Source organism: Dipodomys spectabilis, unplaced genomic scaffold, assembly GCF_019054845.1.
Source record: "Dipodomys spectabilis isolate Male_0828 unplaced genomic scaffold, ASM1905484v1 ptg000054l, whole genome shotgun sequence".
In the NCBI taxonomy this organism is placed as follows: Eukaryota; Metazoa; Chordata; class Mammalia; order Rodentia; family Heteromyidae; genus Dipodomys; species Dipodomys spectabilis.
Genome location: NW_024870731.1, coordinates 5,929,457 through 5,954,188, shown reverse-complemented (window position 1 = coordinate 5,954,188; position 24,732 = coordinate 5,929,457). Strand labels below are relative to the sequence as shown.

General features: G+C 43.0%; 1 protein-coding gene and 1 pseudogene across 2 annotated transcripts in view; one reads left to right on the top strand and one right to left on the bottom strand.

Annotated features, from left to right (window-relative positions):
* Sfmbt1 (Scm like with four mbt domains 1) overlaps nucleotides 1-23,872 on the bottom strand; it is a 132,921-nt gene extending 109,049 nt beyond the window's left edge. The window contains exon 1 of one of the 2 annotated variants that reach the window (XM_042679691.1): nucleotides 23,753-23,872. The gene's annotated coding sequence lies outside the window, so the exon portion shown is untranslated. Of the gene's footprint in view, nucleotides 1-23,268; nucleotides 23,458-23,752 lie in introns of those variants that run through there. The other variant, XM_042679690.1, reaches the window with a different exon arrangement.
* Nucleotides 1,728-2,688, top strand: LOC122107852 (annotated as a pseudogene).
* Nucleotides 23,873-24,732: the final 860 nt, after the last annotated feature.

Below are 24,732 nucleotides of genomic sequence, written 5' to 3'. Positions count from 1 at the left end.
TTTCCACTTTCTCTTTCTTCTCCTTCTCTTTGTCCTCCTCCTCTTCATCCTCCTTTGTCCTCTTTGTCCTTTTCATCCTCTTCTTCTATACTGAGGATTGTATCTGGGGCCTCCTGTTCTACCACTTGAACCACACTTACAGCCTTTTGTTTGTATTTTATTTTATTTCATTTTGTTTTTATACTGGTGGTACTAGGGCTTGAACTCAGAACGTAGGCATTATCCCCTAGGTTTTTTGCTCAAAGCTGGAACTTTATCACTTGAGCCACATCTCCACTTCTAGCTTTTTTGCTAGTTAACTGGAGGTCAGAGTCTCATGGCTTTTCCTTCCCCAGGCTGGCTTCCAACTGCCATCCTCAAATCTCAGCCTCTTGAGTAGCTAGGATTACAGGCATGAGACACCTAGGGCTGGCTGTATTTTATTGTTGAGGTAGTATTGCTACCTTTGACCAAGCTGGCCTCAACTTTGCAATTCTCTTTTCTTTTTTCTTTTTTTTTTGGTCGGTCATGGGCCTTGAACTCTGGGCCTGGGTGCTGTCCCTCAGCTCTTCAGCTCAAGGCTAGCGCTCTACCACTTGAACCTCAGTGCCACTTCCAGTTTTCTGGTGGTTTTTTGGAGATAAAAGTTTCACAGACTTTCCTGCCCGGGCTGGCTTTGAACCGTGACCCTCAGATCTCAGCCTCCTGAGTAGCTAGGATTACAGGCATGAATAAGCCACTGGCGCCCGGCTGCAATTCTCTTTTCTCCAACTCCCTAGTAGCTAAGATTATAAGCATGTTCCACCATACCTGGTTCTCTTCTACTTCCCTATTATTTTTATCCTTAGTTTCGCCTTCATCCTGTAGTAAAGCCGTTAGATATTGCCTTGCTACTTTTTGGCATTTAAGACACGGAAGGATAATCCTAGGAATATCAAAAAAAAAAAAAAAAAAAAAACAAGCTGGGAAAAGGGTAGCTTCTTCGTCTATCAATCACAAATACCATGTATGTAAACACACACACACACACACACACACGCACGCACGCACGCACGCATGCACGCACGCACGCACGCACCAATCTGGAGCATGGACTTTTTGTTATTATTGTTAGTGGTGGCAGTTATTTTTGCTTTTGGTTTTTTAGCAGGGCAAAGAGGTGAGGGCACAAAAAGGGAGGAAGGGCAAACAAATGCAAACATGCTATACAGCATACACTGTGGAAAATGAACTACATATCTTGTGGGCAGAGATGAAAGGAGGAGGAGGAAACTGGAAGAAAATAAAGGAAGGAGCGACACTGTCCAAAAAATGAATGTACTCATTGCTTACTCATAATCCTTCTGTACAACAGTATAATAATAACAATAACCGGGGCGCCAGTGGCTCACGCCTATAATCCTAGCTACTACTTAAGAGGCTGAGATCTGAGGATAATGGTTCAAAGCCAGCCCAGGCAGGAAAGTCCATGAGACTTTTTTTTTTGTCAGTCGTGAAGCTTGAACTCTGGGCCTGGATGCTGTCCCTCAGCTCTTCAGCTCAATGCTAGCTGCTCTACCACTGGAGCCATAGCGACACTTCCGGTTTTCTAGTGGTTTATTGGAGGTAAGAGTCTCCCAGACTTTTCCTTGCCCAGGCTGGCTTTGAACCATGATCCTCCGATCTCAGCCTCCTGAATAGCTAGGATTACAGGCATGAGCCACCGGCGCCTGGCTCCGCTCCGTGAGACTCTGTGGAACCTTAATTTCTCCAACTGGAAAATGATATTGTTCTTATCTAGTTGAGTTACTCAAAGTGGATGGAATTGCCATATGAAGTTGAACATGGCAGAAGAAGACTGTGTGTCTGATTCCTTCATTAATGTACAGGAAGATATCAGGCCAGGATTGCCTATGCTGAGGCAAATATGAGAAGCTAGTCGAAAAGAAGAAAAGCAACAGGAAGCTAATTTGAAAAATAGAAGAGTTTAAAAGAAGAACAAGAAAGACGTGATCCTGGGCTGTGAAATGCACTAGGCTGTGAAAACAAAGAGTTTGCCTTCCTCCAGAAGATGGGATATAAAAATGGTCAGGCTCTTGGCAAAAGTGGAGATGGTATTGTTGAACCACTTCCTCTCCATGTCAAAACAGGGAAAAGTGGCTTTGGTCATGAGGCATTATTAAAACAGAGAGCAGAGGAAAAATTAGAACACTACAGAATAAAGATTCACATGAAAAACCAAGCTGAAGAATACAAGAAGAATGCAACTTTAAAATAAGCGGGATGAGATGAAGCTAGAAGGAAATCTTAAAAGAAGCCAGCACGCCTGTCAACAGTTGGATAGCCAGAACACTGAGGTTCCCAGGGAAGAATGATACTGGTTGAGGCCTGAAGAGGAGACTGAGGAGGAGGAAGAGAAGAAGGGCAGGATGAAGATGAAGTGAAGATTTAAGTGTTCTGGAGAAATTACAAATATTGACTAGTTACTTAAGAGAAGAACATCTGTACTGCATTTGGTGTGGAACAGCCTATGAAGATAAAGATGACCTCTCTACAAATCGCCCAGGACCAACTTCTGCTGATCACGACTAAGACTGTTGCCAATAAAGTAGAAGTTGCTAAGGTCAGAAAGGACAGAGGGCCTTCCTATAATGCTTGTGTTTCTTTTATCTATAGTGTTAAATGTTCAGTGTGTTGAGAAAAGTAATACAATATTATTTCAGAACACAGGTGTCAAAGTGGCACTGTAGCTCAAGTGGTAGAGCGCTAGCCTTGAGCTGTAGAGCTGAGGGACAGTGCTCAGACAGGCCCAGGGTTCAAGCCCTACAACCAACAAAAGAAAAAAAAAAAACAGAACACAGGTGTCATGAAAAATGAGCTCAGGAGGCTAGGAAGGTGGCTCAGTGGTAGAGCACTTGCCTTGCATGCCTGAGGCCCTGGGTTCAATTCCTCAGCACCACATAAGCAAAAAGAAAAAAGCCAGAAGTGGAGCTGTGGCTCAAGTGGTAGAGCACTAGCCTTGAGCTAAAGAGCTGAGGGACAGTGCCCAGGCCCAGAGTTCAGGCCCCATGACCGGACCCCCAAAATAAATAAATAAAGGTTAGTAAGTCACTCTAAAAAAAAAGAAAAGAAAAGAAAAATGAGCTCAGGGACAATGCCCAGGCCCTGAGTTCAAGCCCACGACCAACAACCAAAAGAAATAAAATAAAAAGCCAACCTGGAATTCTGAATCAATATTAATTAATATAGGGAAGTAAGGAAAAGGGCAGAAGACACAGAGAAAAGACATACTAACTCTTATCATTTCCATTATTTTCTCCTATCTGGAAAACAAAGTCATTGCCGTCCAGAATAAGAATGCAAATTTAGTATAAATATACAATGAAGTATTATTGAGCCTTAAAAAATGAACATATGCCAAACATGGATGAACCTGAGGGCACTATGCTAATAAGTCAGTCATAAAAAGACAAATATTATTATTGCACTTAATATGAGGTAGTTGATATCATAGAGAAACTAGAATGATGGCTGATATCACAGAAACTGAAATGGTGGTTGCTAGGGTTAACAGGAGTAAAGAATTAGGAGTTTATTGTTTAATGGGGATAGCTCTTCAACTTTACAGATTAAATGAACATGGAATATGTAAATGTATAGTAGTTGTGACCACTATTCAGATCAAAACATATTTCATAAATATATTTCATACTGCTGAACTATATACTTAAAATGGTCAGGATGATAAAAAAAATTTTATAATAAAAAATTGGAGTTGGGTGTGATGGCTCATACCTGTAATCCCAGCTACTCAGGAGGCAGAGATCAGGAGGAATGTTGTTCAAGGTCAGCTAGCACAAAAGATATCATCTCTATAAATAAGCCAATCATGGTGGCACATTTCTAAGCTCTCAGCTAGATAGGAGGCTGCAGTCAAGGTCACAATCTAGACCAACTCCAGGTTAAAAAAAAAAAAAAATGTGAGACCTATCTAAAAGAATAACCATGAGCACCACTGGCTCACACCTATAATCCTAGCTACTCAGAAGGCTGAACTCTGAGGATTGCAGTTTGAAGCCAATCCAGGCAGGAAACTCCATGAAACTCTTATCCCCAATTAACCACCAAAAAGCGGGAAGTGGAGTTATGGCTCAAGTAGTAGTGCTCTAGCCTTGAGGGAAAAAACCTCAGGACCAGCGCTCAGGCCCTAAATTCAACCCCAGGACCAACCAACACACACACACACACACACACACACACACATACACACACACACACACACACACACACACACACACACACACACACACACACACACACACACACACACACAAATAAAATAAAACCAAAAGAGCCTGAGGCATACTCAAGTGGCATACCACTTACCTATCAAGTACAAGTCCTTGAGTTCAAATCTCTATATTGAAAAAAGTGGTCTGGCGCTAGTGGCTCACACCTATAATTCAAGCTACTCAGAAGGCTGAAAGGTTGGAAGCCAGCCTAGGCAGTAAAGTCTATAAGACTCTTATCTCCAATTAAGCACTAAAACGATGTGGCTCAAGTGGTAGAGTACTAGCCTCAAACAAAAAAGCTCAGAGACAGTGCCCAGGCCCTGAGTTCAAGCCCCAGAACTGGCTCCAAAAAGAAGAAAGAAGAAGAAAAAAGAAAAAGAAAAAAGGAAGAAGGAAGAAAGAAAAAAGAGAAGAAGGAGGAGAAGAAAGAGGAAGAGGAAGAGGAAGAAGAAGAAGCAACAACAGCAACAGCAGCAGCAGCAGCTTCTTAATAACAGAATCACATCATCTATTACAGTGACTTTACTAGGCATGAATATAGTTGGCAATAATGTATGTTTGGATTTTGTCCTTATTTATATGGTGAAAAGAGAAAGGAAGAGGAACAAGTTAACACTGGCAATGAATCCTGAGGGAGTGGAAAGCTAGGGAAGACACAAGGAGCCCTAAATCAGGAATACACACGAGTCTGTCACATCTTAGAACTTTAAATGATGGCAGAGTCCTGAACAACGACTAATCAGATCAGGAGAGACTAGTATCATTCTGTAGGTGCCAAATATCTAATCTGGGACATGATTCGACCTAACACAAAGTTACTGAATTCAAGGAAACATGTACTAATCACACCAAGATATCACAGCCACAGGGAAGATCTTAAGTTTCCTGCTGTGTACCATTTCTGGAAGCTAAGTTCAGTTTTATAGATCAACACATAGATGTGACAGGCTAAATTGGAATTTAATCCTTAACTTTTTTATGTTTTAGCCATGATCTAAGACTTTATCCGAGGTATTTAGTCAGCTTAATTTGTCCTACATCTAAATTTCTCTCTACAAATAAAATAAAATAAATACCACTGCACCGTCCAGTATTAGTGCTTAGCCCACACCTACTCTTGTGGACTCTCTCCTGAATCATCAGGCCTGAAATCTACATTTTAAACCTGTGAGTTGTGTTCCTAGCAAGCTCTAGCAGTGCACTAGCAAGAGTGTAGGATGTAGTAGTTTACAGATACGGTAGTTTATAGCTGTAATTCTGGAGACTGAGGCAGAAGGATCCTGAGTCTGAGGCCAGCCTGAGCAACATATAGAGACCTTGTCTCCAAAACAAAACACACACATACATACATACACACACACACACACACACACACACACACATTTTTAAAAAGGTACGAGCTTAGCTGTGTGCTAGTGGCTCATGCTTGTAATACTAACTACTCAAGAGTATGAGATCTGAGAATCATGGTTCAAAGCCAGTCCAGGCAGGAAAGCCTGTGACACTCACCTCCAATTAACCACCAGAAAAACCAGAAGTTGTGCTATGGCTCAAAGTGGTAGAGTGCTAGCCTTGAAAAACAAAATAGCCCAGGGATAGCACCCAGGCTTTGAGTTCAAGCCCCAGTCCCCACCCTACCCACCCACCCCAAAAAAAGAACAGGCTTGGTAGCAACAAACTGCAGCAGCACCATAGGGTTTGTGGGCTCTGGTTTCTACTGCCTCTGCTTTTGTAACCAATTACATCTCTTCTTGAATGAAGCAACCAGAATGAAATTCTGGTTAGACATGGGCTGATACCCCACCAAATTCACAACTTATATAATTCATAAATTAGGTGGGATGCTATGAAAATTCATTCACTCAAATATTGTGTGTGTCTGTGTGTAAGACAGAGAGCAAGTGAGAAAGACAGAGACAGACAGAGAACTTGTGTGTGCACACATGTGTGCCAGTACTTGGTGCTGTCCCTTAGCTTTTTCACTCAAGGTTAGTGCACTACCAATTGAGTTACAGCTCCACTTTGGGCTTTTTAGTGGTTATTTGGAGATAAAGAGTCTCATGGGCTTACTTACTCAGGCTGACTTTGAACCTTGATCTTCAGATCTCAGCCTCCTGAATAGCTAGGATTATATGCAAGAGCCACTTCCACTCCATGTCAACACATCTTTACTAAGTACTATATAGGCCAGGCCCTGTTCCAGGTATTGCAGATGTAATATCAAGCAACACAAACAAAAAAAAAAAAATCGTCTGTGGTGGTTGGTTTTGACTAACACCTTGACTGGATTTAGAATCACCCAAGAGATTTATGAGGCGCATCTCTAGATGTCTGTAGAAAGGTTTAGGTGAGCGGGAAATATCTACCCTGAAATATGGGTGGCACCATCCCATAGGCAAGGGCATCTAGTTGGAATAAAAAGGAAGGAAAGTTCAGCTCTGGTGTTCCCCTCCCTCTCCTTCCTAGTCTAGGTGGCATGCACTGCTCTGGTCTGCCACACCCTCCCATTCAGATAGAATACCACCTCTAAAACTGCGAGTAAATAAACAAATCCTTGTCCTCAAGGAGCTTTTTATTCTTTTCTTTTTTTGGGGGGGGGGGAGGGGGTCCGGTCGTGGGGCCTGAAATCTGGGCCTGGCTGCTGCCCCTCAGCTCTTCAGCTCAAGGCTAGTGCTCTACCACTTGAACCACAGCGCCACTTCCGGCTTTTTTCTTTTTGTTTATGTGGTTCTGAGGAATCGAACCCAGGGCCTCAGGCATGCAAGGCAAGCGCTCTACCACTGAGCCACCTTCCCAGCCCTTTTTATTCTTTTTTTTAATAAGTTTTTTATTGTGAAATACTGTACAGAGGGGGTACAATCACATGAGCAAGGAAAGGAGTCCATTTCTTAGCGAGCATTGTTGCCTCCTCCTTTGTTTTTCCCCTACCATACCTTCCCTCCCATCTCCACAACTAAATCCCCCCACACCCTGCCTAAATTGTAAAGTTCATTTTTCAACATAGCGTCTTGTACATCTCATTGTTTCAGTGGGTCAACCTGTATCCCTATTTAAACAATTTGTTTTTTCCCTTCCGCTCCCCAAATTATACCAACATCAAATACGGTGAAAACAGGGGTTATACTTTGGGGGCGGGACATACAAAACAACAACAAAAAATCATGTGTACCTTATAAATACGTTAGAAACAATAGTAAGAAAGAAAAAAACCACTTGTGTCCTTATCTTGGGGTTCATTTCGCTTAACATCATCTTATCTGACTTTTTCTGCTTGTCTCAGATATATACTAGTTATTGCAAATAAGGGGAAACCATGGGACCTATGTTTCTTTGGGCCTGGCTTACTTCACTTAATATAATTTTTCCCACATCTTTCCATTTCCTAACAAATGGAGGCATACAATTCCATTGTGTATATATACCACATTTTTTTTTGATCCATTCATCTACTGAGGGGCATCTGGGTTGGTTCTATATCTTAGCTATGGTAAATAATGCTGCAATACACATAGTTGTGCTGATAGCTTTAGTATGGTATTGTTTGTGATCCTTTGGGTAAATGCCCAAAAGTGGGATTGCTGGGTCATAGGGGAGCTCTATGTGGAGTCTTTTGAGGAGCTTCCATACTACTTTCCAAAGTGGTTGAACAAGTTTACACTCCTACCAACAATACAGTAGGGTTCCCTTCTGTCCACATCCCCTCCAGCATCTGTTGTTATTAGAGTTCTTGATTACAGGCATTCTAACTGGGGTGAGGTGGTATCTCAATGTTGTTTTGATTTGCATTTCTTTTATTGCTAGAGAGGTTGAGCGTTTCTTCAAAGGAGCTTTTTATTCTAAGGGAAGAGAAGATGCTATGAAAATTTCATTCATCCACTCATTGAACAAATCGTGTGTGTGTGTGCGTGCGTGCGTGCGTGCGTGCGTGCGTGCGTGTGTGTGTGTGTGTACTGGGACTTGAACTCAGAGCACGGAGGCTATCCCTTAGCTTAGCCTTTTCACCCAAAGATGGTATAAATAAGCAACAGGATAAACAATAGGATAAATAAGCAAAATATTTAGTAAGTACTAAGGAGAAAAAAAATTAAGGATATGAAATTTGAGAGCAGGATTAAAACATTTCATACCCAAGCTCCTGAAGTGATTTCTGGGACAAGATCCCAAGGAAGTGAGGAATCTAATAATGTACTCATCTACAGAAAGTGTATTCTAGCAAGAGGGAATGGTAAGCGCAAGAGCCCTAAGGAAGGAGTATCATGAGCAAACTAGAGAATAGAAAGAGTTCTGGGAGTCAGTGGGGAAGACAGGCCATGAGAGCCTTGTATGAACAAAGTTTTAACAGCACTAGATTCTGACATCATCTGACTTACCTATAACAGGGTTCAGTTATAATAGAAGTCTGTAGGGAGCAAAGGTGGAAGTAAGAGAAACAACTAGGAGGCACCTTCTATAGTCCAAATAAGATGGAATGACAGCTAAGACCAATGTGTGGACTAAAGATGCTGAGCAAGTTCTGAATGTATTCTGAACTCTACGTAGTCCTTAGTCAGAAATTGGTCCTTGAATTTCACGCAATAAAAAATTTTATGGGACTCATACTAGGTGAGAATATAATGAGTTTAACCAAAGAAACAGGGAATTAACAGGTACAATAGCTCACATCTCTAATCTTAGCTACTCAGGAGGTAAAGATTGGGAGAATTGTGATTCAAAGCCAGCTGAGGTAGAAAGCTAGCAAGACTTCATCACAATAAGCCAGGCATAATATTATTGGCCTGTTAGGCCAGCTAGGCATGGGGTACAGACCTTACCAATAAAAGTATAACTAAAGTAAAAAGGGGGGAGGCTGCGGGTGTGGTTCATGTGGTAGACTGCCTACCTACCAAGTGTGAGGCTCTGAGTTCAAACTCCAGTATTACAAATAATAATAATAATAAAATAAAAAGAGGAGTGCATCCATATACTAAAGCAATAAACTAAAATAAACTTTTCCTTCTAATTATCTCGGGTATTTGTTACAGTAACATACAGCTAACAGTTTTTAGGAAAGCATTTTAAAGGAAATGGCAGTAAACAAGGCAGTATCAAAGGAATATGAATACATGCTGAGGGATAGTCTAAAGTTCTCTGAACAAAGGATAATAATTAAGAAATTAAACTATTAAGATCTATAACACCACAAGGTTCAACCACAGATCACCTCAAAACCCAAATTCAATTTCTTTAGAAATTCTGCATAAAAACAGGAACATCATACTAAAAATTTCTTACCAAGTAATACAGCTTAAAAGTCAACTGTTTATAAAAAGTCTACAGAAACATCCAGGTGTTAGCCAATTAAAATGCAAAGCAAATTAGCTTGTAACACTCAACACCATGGCAATCTAATGACAATTTTAGATGCTTCAGTTTCCCAAGAGTAAGTTAAGGATTCAGCCTAAAACACCTCTTCAGCAATATGGGGACAGGAGGGTGAGCATGGGCAGAGCTGGGAGGGTTAAAGGCCTTTACCTACAATTTCTCTTACTCTACTGTACACAGTCCCTCAATCTTTTCATCTTAGTGGGTGTGTAGTGGCTATAAAACAGTCTATCTTCATAAAGACATGATGAACTCAGAATAAAACACTGTCACTCTGAGATAAAGTATAAGTGATACCATGCCTGGCTCAAAAAGACTCATTTGTTTCCTTACATTTTTGTTTTGTTTGGAAGTACTGCAGTTTAAACTAAGGCAGGCCTAGCGCTTCCTAGACAGGAGCTCTGCCTCTTAAATCACATCTTCAGCCTATATTGTTTTCTTTATTTTTCCAATAAGGTCTTTCATTTATGCCCAGGCTGGCCTGGACTGCCATCCTCTTATTCATACTTCCCATACAGTACCACAACCAATTTTTTTTACTGGCTAAAATGGTGTCTCATAAACTTCCTGTCTCTGCCTCCAAAGTAGCTAGGATTATAGCTAGGATTCTCAGCCAAGCTTTTCTTAATCCAAGCAAAATAAATTATCCTTTTCTTTTTAAACAGTCCTAGGACTGAACCCAGGGCTGAGAACATATTAGGCAAGCACCCTACCACTTGAACCACATCCTAGCCCTTTCCTATTTTGGTTTTGAGGTTTTGTTTTATTCTGAGATAGGGTTTTACTAACTTTGCCTGAGCTAGCCTCAAACTTGTGGTTCTCCTGCCTTCATCTCCTAAATAGCTAGGATTGTAAGTATATACCCACTTGGCAAACTCTCAGTTACTTAATATTAATCCATGATACTATTTGCAGTAGAAAAAGCCTGGAATTAACTTTAAAAAATACAAATAATCAACTAAGTTCTGGTGCAGCCATACAATGAACGGTAACTAAAAGAATAAGGAAATTATGTATACTTGGATGATTTTAAGGTATTTTAAATAAAAAGAGCAATGTGTAAAACAATGTATAAAATATACTACTTGAGAATTTTTTAATATACATGGGAAATATATTGTTTCTTAATATATAGAATATAGAGAGAGAGAATCCTTCTATAAAATACAAAAGGAACTGGAAATAATAACGATCAGTAAAAAGAAGCAACCTTTAGGACTTGAACTCAAGGCCTCATGCTCTTGCTTACTAGCTTTTTCAAGGCTGGTGCTCTACCACATAAGTCACAACTCCATTTCTGGCTTTTTGTTAATGGGAGATAAAGAGTATATTTGTTTGCCCAGGAGGTTTCAATTAAGCCACAATCCTCAGATCTCAGCCTCCTGAGTAGCTAGGATTACAGAGATAAGTCACCTGCATCCAGCTTTAAATACTTTAAGAGGAAGATTTATGCGTATGACTATGATTTTAAAAGAAAGCAATAGTAATGTCTATTAAGAGCAATCTTTCTAAACTATAACCAGGCACTTATAAAAGTTCTCTCATGAGATTAAATCTCCTAAAGATTGCCATTCTAGCTATCTTAGTTTAAGTGTACACTGTGTTCACACAATGACAAGACTGCCTAACAACACATTTCTCAGAACATGTCCCTGGCCATGACCATATTTCCAAAGTCTGTGTGGCACAACTTGAATTAAATAAAATGGGTGGATGAAGAGATTGGGAGTATGAAGAAACCCCTTCTACCATCCTTCTTTATAACTACAGTAACTTAGTTTCTTGCTGTAATGCAAAGAAGGGGGGGGGAGGAAGGGAGGGAGGGAGGGAGGGAGGGAAGGAAAGGAAGGAAGGAAGGGAGGGAGGGAGGGGGGATAGATAGGGAGAAAGAGGGAGAGAGAGGGTGGGGAGAGAGGGAAGGAAGGAAGGCAGGCAGGGAGGGAGGGAGGGAGGGAGGGAAGATCCACTTGCTTTTGAACATATTCCTATTTTTTTTTCTTCTCAGTCATGGAGCTTGAACTCAAAGACTAGGCACTGTCCCTGAGCTCTTCAGCTCAAGGATAGTGCTCTACTACTTTGAGTCACAGCTCCACTTGCAGCTTGGAGATAAGGGTCTCACAGTCTTTCCTGCCCAGGTTGGCTTCGAACCGAGATCCTCAGTTCTTAGTTTCCTGAATAGCTAAGATTATAGGTGTGAGCTTCCAGTGCCTAGTTGAATATTCTATTTTTTAATTTTATTTGTTTTGTTTATGTGGTACCAGGAATTGAACCCAGGGCCTTATATGCATGTTAGCCTGGGTTGAATATTCTAATTTTTTTATTTCTTTTTTTTTTTTTTTTGGGGGGGGGGGCGGGAGGGAGTTTATGTGGCATCAGGAATCAAATCCTGGGCCTCATGCATACTAGCTGAGCACTCTTTCATGAGGTTAAATCTCCTAAAGATGTTATTCTAGCTATCTAAGCCACATTCCCAGGCCTGAATATTCTAATTTTTTTTGTTGTTGTTGTTTTGGTTTTTTGGCCGGTCATGGGGCCTGAACTCTGGGCCGGGGCTCTGTCCCTCAGCTCTTCAGCTCAAGACTAGTGCTGTACCACTCGAGCCATAGCTCCACTTCTGACTTTTTCTGCTTATGTGGTGCTGAGGAATCGAACTCAGGGCCTCATGCATGCAAGGCAAGCACTCTACCACTGAGCCACCTTCCCTGCCCTGAATATTCTAATTTTTAAGTGACCGATATAACCAAAGTTTAAAAGATTCAAATACACTAATCAACAGCTAAAATCTAACTACATTTCATGTTAATATGAGACGCTAATTTTATTTTTATGAGTAAACACTTTTACATATTATTTTGTCTCCAATTAACAAAAACTCTAGAATTTAAAACATTTCCTAAATTTCCTAAATTCATCCTGGCCAATAATTTTCTCAGTGAAAAATTATGGTGCTTTTCCCTCATAGCTTCAAAATCTCCCAAAACTTACGCATTCCCAAGAAGTATGGGGAGGAGGGAGGAACACAGGCAAAGTTTGTGCCTGTGGAACTTGTACCACCCCTGTATTCACCTCCCCTGGGTCTACAGATCCTTATCTAGACATAATTATTATCAGCATTCCCAGAGAGAGCACAGATTCAATGAAACAGTGGGAGACAAGTGGATCCAACATATTTGTTCCTCAAGCTTAGCCTTAAACTCCTGCACCTACAAATAACAGGCTCTCATCAGTCACTGGGACAATTCCCAGCACAGTTACCTCATCCCAAGCCCACACAGCACCAGACTTTGCATTGTCTCTTTATGATCTCTATCACAAAAAGTAAAGCAAATGATTGGCATACTGTCCTTCAACTTGAGGGGCTGGGAAGGTGGCTCTGGTAGAGCGCTTGCCTTGCGTGCATGAGGCCCTGGATTCGATTCCTGAGCAGCACATAAGCAAAAAGAAAAAAGCCAGAAGTGGCGCTGTGGCTCAAGTGGTAGAGCTGAGGGACAGCGCCCAGGCCCAGAGTTCAGGCCCCACAACCAGACCCCCCAAAAAAAAATGTCCTTCAATTTGATTTTATTAATGTAAACATATTTAACAAACATCTAAAGATACCAGGGAATGGTGAAGGAAATGCAAATAAAGACAACCCTGAGATACCACCTTACCCCAGTCAGAATGTCCCACATCCACAAATCAGCCAACGACAAATGCTGGAGGGGATGTGGAGAAAGAGGAACCCTATTACACTGCTGGTGGGAATGTACACTTATACAACCACTTTGGAAAGCAGTCTGGAGGGTCCTTAGAAAGCTAAAGATTGACCTCCCTTACGACCCAGTCATACCACTTCTAGGCATCTACCCTGAACAACAGGAACCAATATACAAGGACACGTGCACCTCCATGTTTATTGCAGCACTGTTCGCAATAGCTAGGATATGGAAACAACCTAGGTGCCCCACCACAGATGAATGGATCCAAAAATTGTGGTATCTATACACAATGGAATATTATGCAGCCATTAGAAATGACAAAATAATGGCATTTGCAGGGAAATGGATGGAGCTAGAAGGAATCATGTTGAGCGAGGTAAGCCAAGAACGAAGAGACAAACAGTACATGGTCTCCCTCATAAGTGGATGCTAAATCCAAAAGGTTAGGTGATACGACAAAACTAACAGGACTTAAGAAACAAAGAACTCCCGCTCATCTGGTTGAACCACTACTAAATATCCTCATGCTGCTGATCACAAATATGGTATATAACATGTGAACACTGTTATATATTACAGACTGTGGTAGACAATTTGCTCCAGGGAAGTTAGAATGAACTTGTGACTTTGAAATTATGTAATCATTTAATCACAATCAAAAAAAAAAAAAAAAGAACCTCGGGGAAGGGAGGGAGGGAGGGGATGGTAGGGGGAAAACAATGGAGGGGGTAACAATGTTCAAGAGGAAGTGTACTCATAACCTCACTCGTGTAACTGTAACCCTCTGTATAGTAGCTTTACAATAAAAATAAAATAAAATAAAATAAAGATACCAGGGAAAAAGTGTTATAAAGTTCTATGACTTTAAAAAATGAAGATGAAGAAAGAAAGTTTTTAGCTTTTTAAAAATTATCTTACATTAGTTACACAGAAGGGTTACACTGATACATTTCCACAAGTTTACAATATATTCCAATTAATCTCAACCCCTTTATCACTCTCCCTCCCACTGCCCAGGGGAAAAAAATTGCTAAACAAAAATGTTAATCAAAATAGATACTGAAAGCTGGGTGTGGTGGCACATGTCTATAATCCCATTATAATCCCAGCTCACCAAAAGTTGAAGCAGGAGGATCCCAAATTGAAGGTCAGCCTTGGTTCTAATGAAATAAGGAAGAAAGGGAAGAAGAGAGAGAAGGAGGGAGGGGCTGGAGGGAAGGAAGCAAAGAAGATGGTATAAATAGTATAATATGATAAAATGCTTGCTTCTTTAAAAAATCCCAATATTCAGAATTTAACTATAACACTAAAAGTATTCATGGTTAAACAGGAAATAAAAATCAACTGGTATTAATAGAATTACTCAGATTCCATTTTAGCCCAATCAGAATGGCAATCATCAAGAAAACAACAACAAAGGCTGAAGGTGAAGGTTAGGGGCAAGAAAGTTTTATACACAGGAATATGATACAGTGCTGCAACCATGGAAATCAGTATTGAGGTTCCTCAATAAGACTAAAAATAGAACTTCCATATGATCCTGCTGTAGCATCCCTAAGCATATATCCAAAGGAATGTAAGTATGCACACAACAGAGATACCTGCACGCCCATGTTTATAGTAGCACTAGCCACAATAGCTAAACTTTGGAATCAGACTAAGTACCAATCAACTGATGGATAAAGAAGTGTCATATACAAATAATGTATATGTGTCCTTTTCAGGAAAATGGATGGAACTGAAAATTATCTTGTTAAGCAAAATAAGCAAGGCTGAGAAAGACATTTTTGTTTGGTTTTGTTTTTTTGGTGCCAGTCCTGGGGCTTGAACTTGGGCACAGATGCTGTCCCTAAGCTTTTTTGCTCAAAGCTAGTGCTCTACAACTTGTGCCACAGTTCTATTTCTGGCTTTTTTTTTTTTAATTTTTGACAGTTAATTGGAGTTAAAGAGTCTCACAGACTTTCCTATTCGGGCTGGCTTTAAACTGGCAGCATGAGTTGATTATTTTTTATTATTTTTGTGTCACTTTATGCTCAGGTTTTTGGGGGGTTTTGTTGCTGTTTTGTTTTTTTGTGTAACTTAGATTTGAACTCAAAGCTTCATGCTTGTCAGGCCATTGCTGTACCACTGAGCCATGCCTCCAGCTCAGTGTTACTTGTATTAATGATAATACATAAACAATGTACTTGAAGTACAAATATATAACCTCCTGATTAAGGAGTAGAAAACAAATCTTTAAAGGAAAAGAAAATGAAGGTAATAAATATTAATTACATTAGAAGCAATGAGTTGTTCAAAAGTTGTTTTGTTGTTTTGTGTTTTGTCGTCATGGGGCTTGAATTTAGAGGCTGGGCTCTGTCCCTGAGCCCTTGTGCTCAAGACTAGAACTCTACCACTTTAAGCCATAGTGCCACTTCTGGTTTTCTGGTGGGTAACTGGAAATAAGAGTCTGATGGACTTTCCTACCCAGGCTACCTTTGAACCACAGTCCTCAGATCTCAGTCTCTGAAGTAGCAAAGATTACCAGTACGAACCACTGGCACCTGGCCAGAAGTTTTAATATAAAAACTGTAAGGACCACCTACCTCTGGCCCATTCTGTTTCATTGATTAAAAACTTTTCTTTTGTTTAAAAGAAAGAAAAAATATTTCTCTTCTAATTTACTTAGAAATTCAAATTCATTTTTTTATCAGAACCCGAGTCTACTCTATAAACTGTATTTTCAAAATACTTCACTATAATCCACAAGTATCAGTGATAGTACTACTCTCCTAGCAGACAGCAACATCTTACCAAAGAAACTGGCACTTTCAGAACAGCTTTAGCAAGTCTAAGAAACAACTAGCCATTCTGACTTTAATATCTGAGCAGTAACTAAAGGCACCACAAAAATTAGGCTTCATGACAAAGACACCTTTGCCACAAAGGGAGGATGATTAAAAAGACATCCTAAGTCCCACTCCCCCACTCTGCCATGCCACAGCACACAGCATCCAGAACAAATCCCATACTTACTAGACGAACACAGACATTAAAAATAATAATAAAAAAAAAGAGGGCTGAGAAGGTAGCTCAGTGGTAGAGTGCTTGCCTCTCATGCGTGAGGCCCTGAGTTCGATTCTTTAGTACCACGTAAACAGAAAAAGCCGGAAGTGGCACTGTGGCTCAAGTGGTAGAGTGCTAGCATTGAGCTGAAGAGCTGAGGGACAGAGTTCAAGCCCCACGACCAACAAAAGATAAATAAATAAATAAATTAGGAAACAATAATAAAACAGAAAAACGTACACTCTTTAGCGACTGTGAAAGTATACACAATTGCTCGATTCCTATGATCCTTATAACTGGACGCTTATATTTAATAAAACTACATCATTATTATATAAGCCTTTCTAAATACTGGTTTTCTATTAATACAAAATGAAAGGTTATATAACCCCGACTAATCAGAACTGCTGGAATGACTAATCATGCCCTTCCCATACCTGAAGTCTGATGTACACATTTGAACTTGTACTTTTTTTTGTATTAGGGCTTGAACTCTGGACCTTAAGATCTTGCTCAGCTCTTTCATTCATGGCTGGAGCTCTACCACTTGAGCTTTGCTCCACCTTCCAGCCTTTTGCTGGTTAGCTGGAGATAACAGTATTTTGAATTTATCTGCCTGAGTTTGTTTCACATCAGATGCTCAGACCTCAGCCTCCTGAGCAGCTAGAATTATAGGTATGAGTTCAAGCCTGGCTCCTTTCACTCAAGACAACACTGAATCTCAGTGACCACACAGAAAGATAAGATCCTAAGACTCACAAGTTCTGCCCTTAAGCAGGAGACATCAGCCTCTAGTAAACTTAGCTTTTACAGTTTATCTTCTACCCTGTTTCATATTCTTCATCATCTTGCTTTAGTTCTGATACCAAAGTATGCCTAAATTGTGTCTAAAGAAAAGGTATGCCTGGCTCTCATGGCTCTCCTCAGCACCTTCAGTGCTCTCCAGAGGAGATAAACAAATCCTAGTGTACAAGATTTTATGACTTCTATTACTCCTTACTTCCAAGCTAGGCACCAGTGGCTTATGCCTATAAATCGTAGCTAGGATCATGGTTCAAAACCAGACCAGGCAAGAAAGTCTGTGAGACTCTTATTTCCTGGTTTAAACATGAATTTACAGCAACCTGACCACATTCTTCCTATTCTAGTAATTTTTCATCACTTAAGAAATGGTAAGAAGCCAGCCGCCAGTGGCTCATGCCTGTAATCCTAGCTACTCAGGAGGCTGACATCTGAGGATCATGATTCAAAGCCAGACTGGACAGGAAAAACTGTGAGATTCTTATCTCCAATAAACCATCAGAAAACCGGAAGTGGCGCTATAGCTCAAGTGGTAGAGTGCTAGCATTGAGCTGAAAAGCTGAAGGACAGCACCAAGGCCCAGAGTTTAAGCCCCACAATCGACAGATGGACAGACGGAAGGAAGGAAGGAAGGAAGGAAGGGAGGGAGGGAGGGAGGGAGGGAGGGTCCTATCAAAACCCCACTCCCTATAGTCTAATGGTTCAAAATCTCCCAGGTAACCCAAATCCCCAGACATCTCATCCAATTTAACGACTATGTACATAGAAAAACATTGTTTTTGAAACATAAAACACCTTATTTAGTTAACAAATGCTTTTCACTGAAAGAAAATAACCTGACCGAATAAAGCTGTACTATTTACTGATTACATGTTCTTTTATTCTCACTTAATATTCTCACTTAATATTCTCACTTAATATTCTCATTTAATATTCATTAATATTCTAAAATATTGGTTGCCAACTAAACAATGCCACAAAATAAAGTTTGGAGAAATAAGATGTGTGTGTATGTATGTACACACACACACATACTGGTCCTAAAGCTTGAACTCAGGGCCTGGGTGTTGTCTGAGCTTTTCCACTCAAAGATAGCACTCTACCACTTGAGTCACAGCTCCACTTACTGCCTTTTTTGCGGGGGTGGAAGGATTAATTGGAAATAAAGAGTCCCACAGATTTTCCTGCCCAGAGTGGCTTGGAACCACAATCCTAGAACTACAAGTGTGAGCCACTGGTGCCCAGTAAGAATTTTTTTGTGTATGCTGGTACTGGGGCTTGAACTCAGGGCTTGGGTCCTGACCTTAAGCCTTTTTATTTTTTTTCTTAAGACTAGTGCTCTACCACTTGAGCCACAGTTTCCCTTCTAGCTTTCTTTTTTTTTTTCTGGTAGTTAACTGAAGATAAAGAGTCTCACAGACTTTTCTGCCCAGGCTGGCTTTGAACCACAATCCTCAGATTTCAGCCACCTGAGTAGCTTGGATTACTGGTGCCCAACAAGAAGTAAATTTTTAATATAAAAATTTTAGCATTCAATATATCTGTCTAAATGATAGTGTTTTGATATTGTATTCAACTCACTTAATGTGAGCATAACATGAAATTATAATAAAAAGTCTTAAGGGCTAAAGGTATGGCTCAAGAGGTAGAAAGCACCTGACTGACAAATAAAGGCCCCTGAATTCAAACGTAAGTCACACACACACACACACACACACACACACACACACACACACACACACACACACACACACACACACACACACGTTTAGGTTTTGACAGTTCTCCTTTTCAGCAGACCTCAAAGTCAAATGACATCTACTGCTACACTACTTATCACTGTGAAAATGAAAGTACCCTACAAATACAGTAAGATTGTGCACAGGCAAAATATATACATATATATTTTTTTGGGGGGGGTCCGGTTGTGGGGTCTGAACTCGGCCTGGGCGCTGTCCCTCAGCTCTTCAGCTCAAGGCTAGTACTCTACCGCTTGAGCCACAGCTTTGAGCCACAGCTTTGGCTTTTTTCTTTTTGCTTATGTGGTGCTGAGGAATCGAACCCAGGGCCTCTGGCTTGCAAGGCAAGCACTCTACCACTGAGCCACCTTCCCAGCCCAGGCAAAATATTTTTTAAAGGAAAATCATAACTTACAAATTCCAAAAGGAGGAAATTATCTTCCCTATATATTTTATATCTCTTCAGTGGCATCTGAAGGTTTTAATAATTTTGTGTGTGTGTGTGGGTGGGTGGGTGTGTGTGTGATGGGTCCTGGGCTTTGAATTCAGGGCCTCAGTGCTGTCTCTGAGCTTTTGTGCTCAAGGCTAGTGCTCTACCACTTGAGCCACAGCTCCACTTCAGGCCTTTTTTTTGGTGTGGGGAGGCGGTAGTTTATTGGAGGTAAGTCTCACGGACTTTCCTACCCCAGCTGGTTTCAAACCATAATCTTCAGATCTCAGCCCCATGAGTAGCTAGGATTACAAGATAAACCACCACCACCTGGCTCTAGCAGGTTTTAACAATTTTTTAATTAAACAGTCTCGATTATGAAAAGCCAAGAAATCTACAATCTCTAAATTAATAAATAAATTTTCCTCAACAATAAGCAAGTCATCAAGTACTCACTTGCTAACGGCCTTGGGAGAAGTAACCAAATACAGCTTAGCTGTGGGTTGATCATTTAGCTGCTTAGCTGAGAAAAAGAATTACTCAGTGAAATTACTTCACAAAAGAAAACCTATGCACATGTGTGCGGGCTGTTACCCGACACATCCTTAACATAAGCCTGAGACCGTCCCACTTTCCATCTCACACAGATGTTTTTGCAGTAAAAAAACACAGTCATTTGTTAGATGCTAATAAAGTAAGAATTCACTTATAATATCTAATTCCTCTTCTTTGGCAGTAGAAACAAGACACACACAATACACACACACACACATACAGAGAGAGAGAGAGAAAACAAAATCACACAGTATTTGCTTCCAATACATAATAAACTCATCTTCCTAAATATTAGTCTGATGCAAAAATAATCTTCAAAAAGAAGACATGATTTTTAGTTATCTTTTGCTTTTGCATTCATTGAATTTTTGCTATGATTTGGTAAACCAAGTGCATATCTTCCATTTATAAATAAAGCAATTATGCTGTCATTTTAAAAGGTCAGTAAAGCTTTATACCCACATTTTTAATTCACTGAACTTTAAAAAAAATCGATTTCCTCAACAAATTCTAAACTTTAAGGAACAGATTTGTTTACTGATAAACTCTGTCTTGTTAGAAAAGTTTGTGATTCATCCTTTAAACCTACTTTCCACAAATATAACCAAAATGGGTAGCAAGACAATAATACAGCTGTGAACATAAGGACTCTAAACCACAGATCCAAACACACAAAGTAGTACCTCAGCTCAGAAATAACCTGTTTATGATATCAGTCAGAATACTAAGTTATCTAGAAAATAAAAAGCCTTAGGATAATTATAAACACACAAGATTATAGCTAAAAAGACTATAATAACTCCAAGTTTATATACCTGCTGTCCTTCAACATTATTGTTCCCTTCATTGTTCCCATTTTTGGTGACAATCCTGAGCCTTGACCTCAAGGCCGGGCACTGTCTCTGAGTTTTTTGCTCAAGGCTAATGCTCTACCCATTAAACCACAGCTCCACTTCAAGCTTTTGGTGGTTAGTTGGACCTAAGTCTCTTGACTTTCCTGTGAAAGCTAACTTCGAGCCACAATCCTCAGATCTCAGCCTTCTGAGAGTAGCTAGGATTACAGGCATGTGCATGTGCCACAGGCACCTGGCTAATATTGTTCCTTTTTCATCCCCCACCAGGTCCTGTGATACTGAAATCAGAATACTGGTCACCTTAGGGAGGGAAAATGTGTTTCCTGAATGGGCAGGAACAAAAGGGAGCCTTTCAGGTGCCTACAAATGTTCTAAAACTTCATCTGTGTGTTTATCAGGGAATATGTGAAATGTCACCGAACTGAACTGTACTGAGTACTAAGACTTTACCATAAATTACACCTCAACTTAAAAATACATGTTTTCTTAATCACACTGCTATGTATTTGGGGGATGGGGGAGAAGTAGTCCTAGTACTGGGGATTGAATTCAGGGTGTCATGCCTGAATTTGGCTGAATTTGGCTCTCACTCAAAGCTGGTACTATACACCAGAGCCATACCTCCACTTTCCAATATTCTTAAAATGTCTTTGTTCAGATGTATTACATAAAATTTTCCTGGATGTTGACACCAAGATTATTTTCTAACTGAATTTCTCTAAAGATGCATATTGTAACATACAACATAAGAAACCCACCAATCACAGTTTAGAAAGTGAGAGAGGGATGGAGGAAGGGGAGCAAAGGGAATATGACGGAGGTGAATTTGTTCAAAGCACACAGTGTACATGTTTATATCACAAATCCCCTCATACTACAAATGTTAAGTCAAAAATAAGAAAATAAAAAGGTGCATTTTGTGAGCACCTTTCAAAACATTTTTTCAATCTTAGAAGCCAAATTTTGAACCAATAGCACGCAGAAAGATTATCTCAATATGTAAATATGGAGAATCAAATCTGCATCTCTGGGTAGCCACTGGTCAGTGACAGCCTAGTAACAAGTGTTTCCTGACTTTAGGCCGCTCCTGTTTCCACCAGATTGTTACTTTCCTGGTATGACAAACAAGTCTGAACTCTCAATCTCCCTGTGGGCTTCGAAAGACTCAACACTCTGCCACCAGTTAACCGGCCCCAAAGCGTAAGCATTAAGACACTTCAAAAGTACCAAAACAGGAAGGTAGCAGTCTGGGCATTTTTCTAGATGCAATAAAGTACATCTTTTAAAAGGTGGCTCAAGAAAAGTCAGAGATATTGGCAAAAGCTATCACATTTTCTTTCAAACCTCTTTGATGGCAACTTGGATCTCAAAAACAGATTTCTGCTAAGGAGGACTCAGGAAACATCCCTTGGGGCCATTTACTCCCCCGGTTTTGTGTGACCCGCTGGGAACAGTCCTCACCAAGTAAAAGCCCATTTGGTGACCAGCGCGTCCTACTCCATTCTTGCGCACAGTAAGATCCGGAGGTGACCTAGGCTGACGGCTTAGTTTTAGACCCCGTGCGAGAAGCTAACGCTTAGGAAAAACTTAACACATACACATCCTTTCCGCGGGAATTTATTTCTGATCGTGAAAGGCATTTCCACTCGGCAACGAGCAGGCCGAGCCCCACGATACTCCGCTCGCCTCTCTGCGTCTCCTCTTTTTCAGTGACCAAAAAACCACACTTCAAGAACCGAAATCCAAACGGTCACGGACGTGCCCAATGGCTCGAGACCCGGGGCTAGGTCGGCTCCGAGGCCGGGCATCAGTGCACGCAAAGCTGCAGCCCGGGAGGCCCGCTCAATACACAACGGCAGCCGAAGCAACCGGTTGCGGCGGCCGCTGGACGCTCCGCCACTGCGCAGTGGCCGCCTGGGCCCTCCGAAGTTGCCACCGGGCGCCCGGACGGCGCGCCCAACCAAGCTGCGGGTTCGCGCCCCGCCCGGGGCGAGCCCGGGGGGCGGGTCCGCGGGGGCTCGGCGGGCGGGAGCGCGGCGTGCGCGCGGGGAGGGGCGCGCGGCGGGCCCAGCGCGCTAGGGAACTTGGGCACCCGCGATGCCTCCGCCCCGCCACTTTTCCATTCACGCACCCCCCCCCCCGGGGCTGGTGCGCGCCGTCCCCGCACCCCCCCCCCCCCCGCCGCCTCCGACCGGGGCCACAGTCGCCGCTCAATGCGGCGGCGAGGTGCCCCGGCGCGTTCCTGCAGCCCTGCCGGCCGGCGCGCGGGGCCGCGCGCGAGCGCCGCGCTCCCCCACCCCCCCATTTCGCCCCCGCCCCCAACGTGCCGCCGCCGCCGCCGCCCGTTGGCGCCTCAGCCCGCGCGCCCGCTGCCCTCCAGCTCCCGGCGGTTTTCCGTTGGCAAAGTTACCCGGCCGCTTCGAGGGGGGGTGGGGGGCGCCGCGCGGCCGTCTCTCGCCCCGGCGCCGGCACCGCCGCCGCCGCCCCTTCAGGCCGCCGCGCGGGAAGGCCCAGCCGGCGGCCCGGCTTTTTTACCTGCCGGGAGTTTTCGCGCGCGCGCTCGCTTGCTCGATCGCTCTTTTTCCCCCTTCTCGCGTTCCTTTTCTTTCTTTCTTTCCTTCTTTTCGCTGGCTCGCGCGGGTGCTTTTTCCGCCCTCGCCGCTCGCGCTCGCCGGCTCGCGCCCTTCTTCCTGCTGGGCTCGGCGGAGCGGGTCGGCCGGCAGCTCTCCCCGCCCCCCTCCACCCGCGCTCCGGCGGAGGCGGCGGCGGCGGCGGCGCTCCGCGCTCCGACTCATTCCAATATGGCACGGGCTCAGGGCGCATGCGCCCGCGGCCCCCCCCACCCCCAGCTCAGCGGTCCTCCCGGCAGCCTGCGCCCCTCGCGCCACGCGTGGCATCCCCCCGGCCCGACCTCCCCGCGTCCCCCTGCCGAGCTGGGGCAGCGCAGGAGGCGAGGCGTCAGCGCTATTGCAGACTGCGAGTCCAGTGCCATCCCTCTCCGCTCGTTCCCAAGCCGTACCTCGCCCAGAACACCCCCGGGGCGGCGGTGCAGGTTTCAAACGAGGGACGTCGGGTCCCCGACGGCTCTGTGGCCTGGTGTGGACCTGCGAGTCATGGAGGCACGCTCTCCGGAGACCTCGCGCCGGTCCCTGTCCGGCTCCGACTCGGGGAAGGCCCTCTGCTCAGATTGTGGACCGAGCGGCGGGAACCCAGTGGAGTCCCCGAGGTCGGTCCTGGCTGGCCGGCGAAGCGCTCGTGTCGCCCGCACCTGACCCAATGGGCTACGTGGTATTCGCGAGAAAAGAGCACAACAGTGGCCAGATCCCAGCTGGGCGCACGCTGCTGTCCAAAGGGGCTGCGCCCGCCTGCCTACCTCACGTCGAGGATCTGCTGCGTGCGGAGACCTAAAGAGACACCCTTGTGTCCTCTGTCTGCGGAGTCCAACCCAGGGCCCTTTGTGGGCATCGAGATGCCTGCAGGCTTCCGCGGGTGGCGCCTCCTATAGCTGAGTGTTCCTGCACCGAGGTGCCTCCGAATGCCGGCGGGAGGATTCAGAGCCCGACTAGAATGAGAAATTCATGCTCGAAGGTGACTGGGACAACCCCACCGCCTGAGATGCCCATGGGTGGTTACATTTCCCATGCTCATCCCTTCCCTCGAAAGCGCAGGTGCCCATGGGACAAGGATACAGGGGCACAACACGCCGGTGCCATGAATGCTCGACTAAATTCCAGAGGCAAGAGGAGCGTCCACTAGAAAGTCTAGGAAATCAACACTGTGCCTGCTTTCAGCCCCCCCCCCCCGGGAAATATCCCACTTTACAGACAAATTTGCTCTAAATCATGCTACGGGCTGGGTTTGAATCTAGATTTTTTTTTTCTTTTTCTGTAAGCACCACTAAAAAGACAGTATGATAACCAGAGATAGGAAGAAAAATGTTAAAATAATAAAGTATACGTTATTGTTACACAATATCACTTTTCAGGCATGAGACAGTCC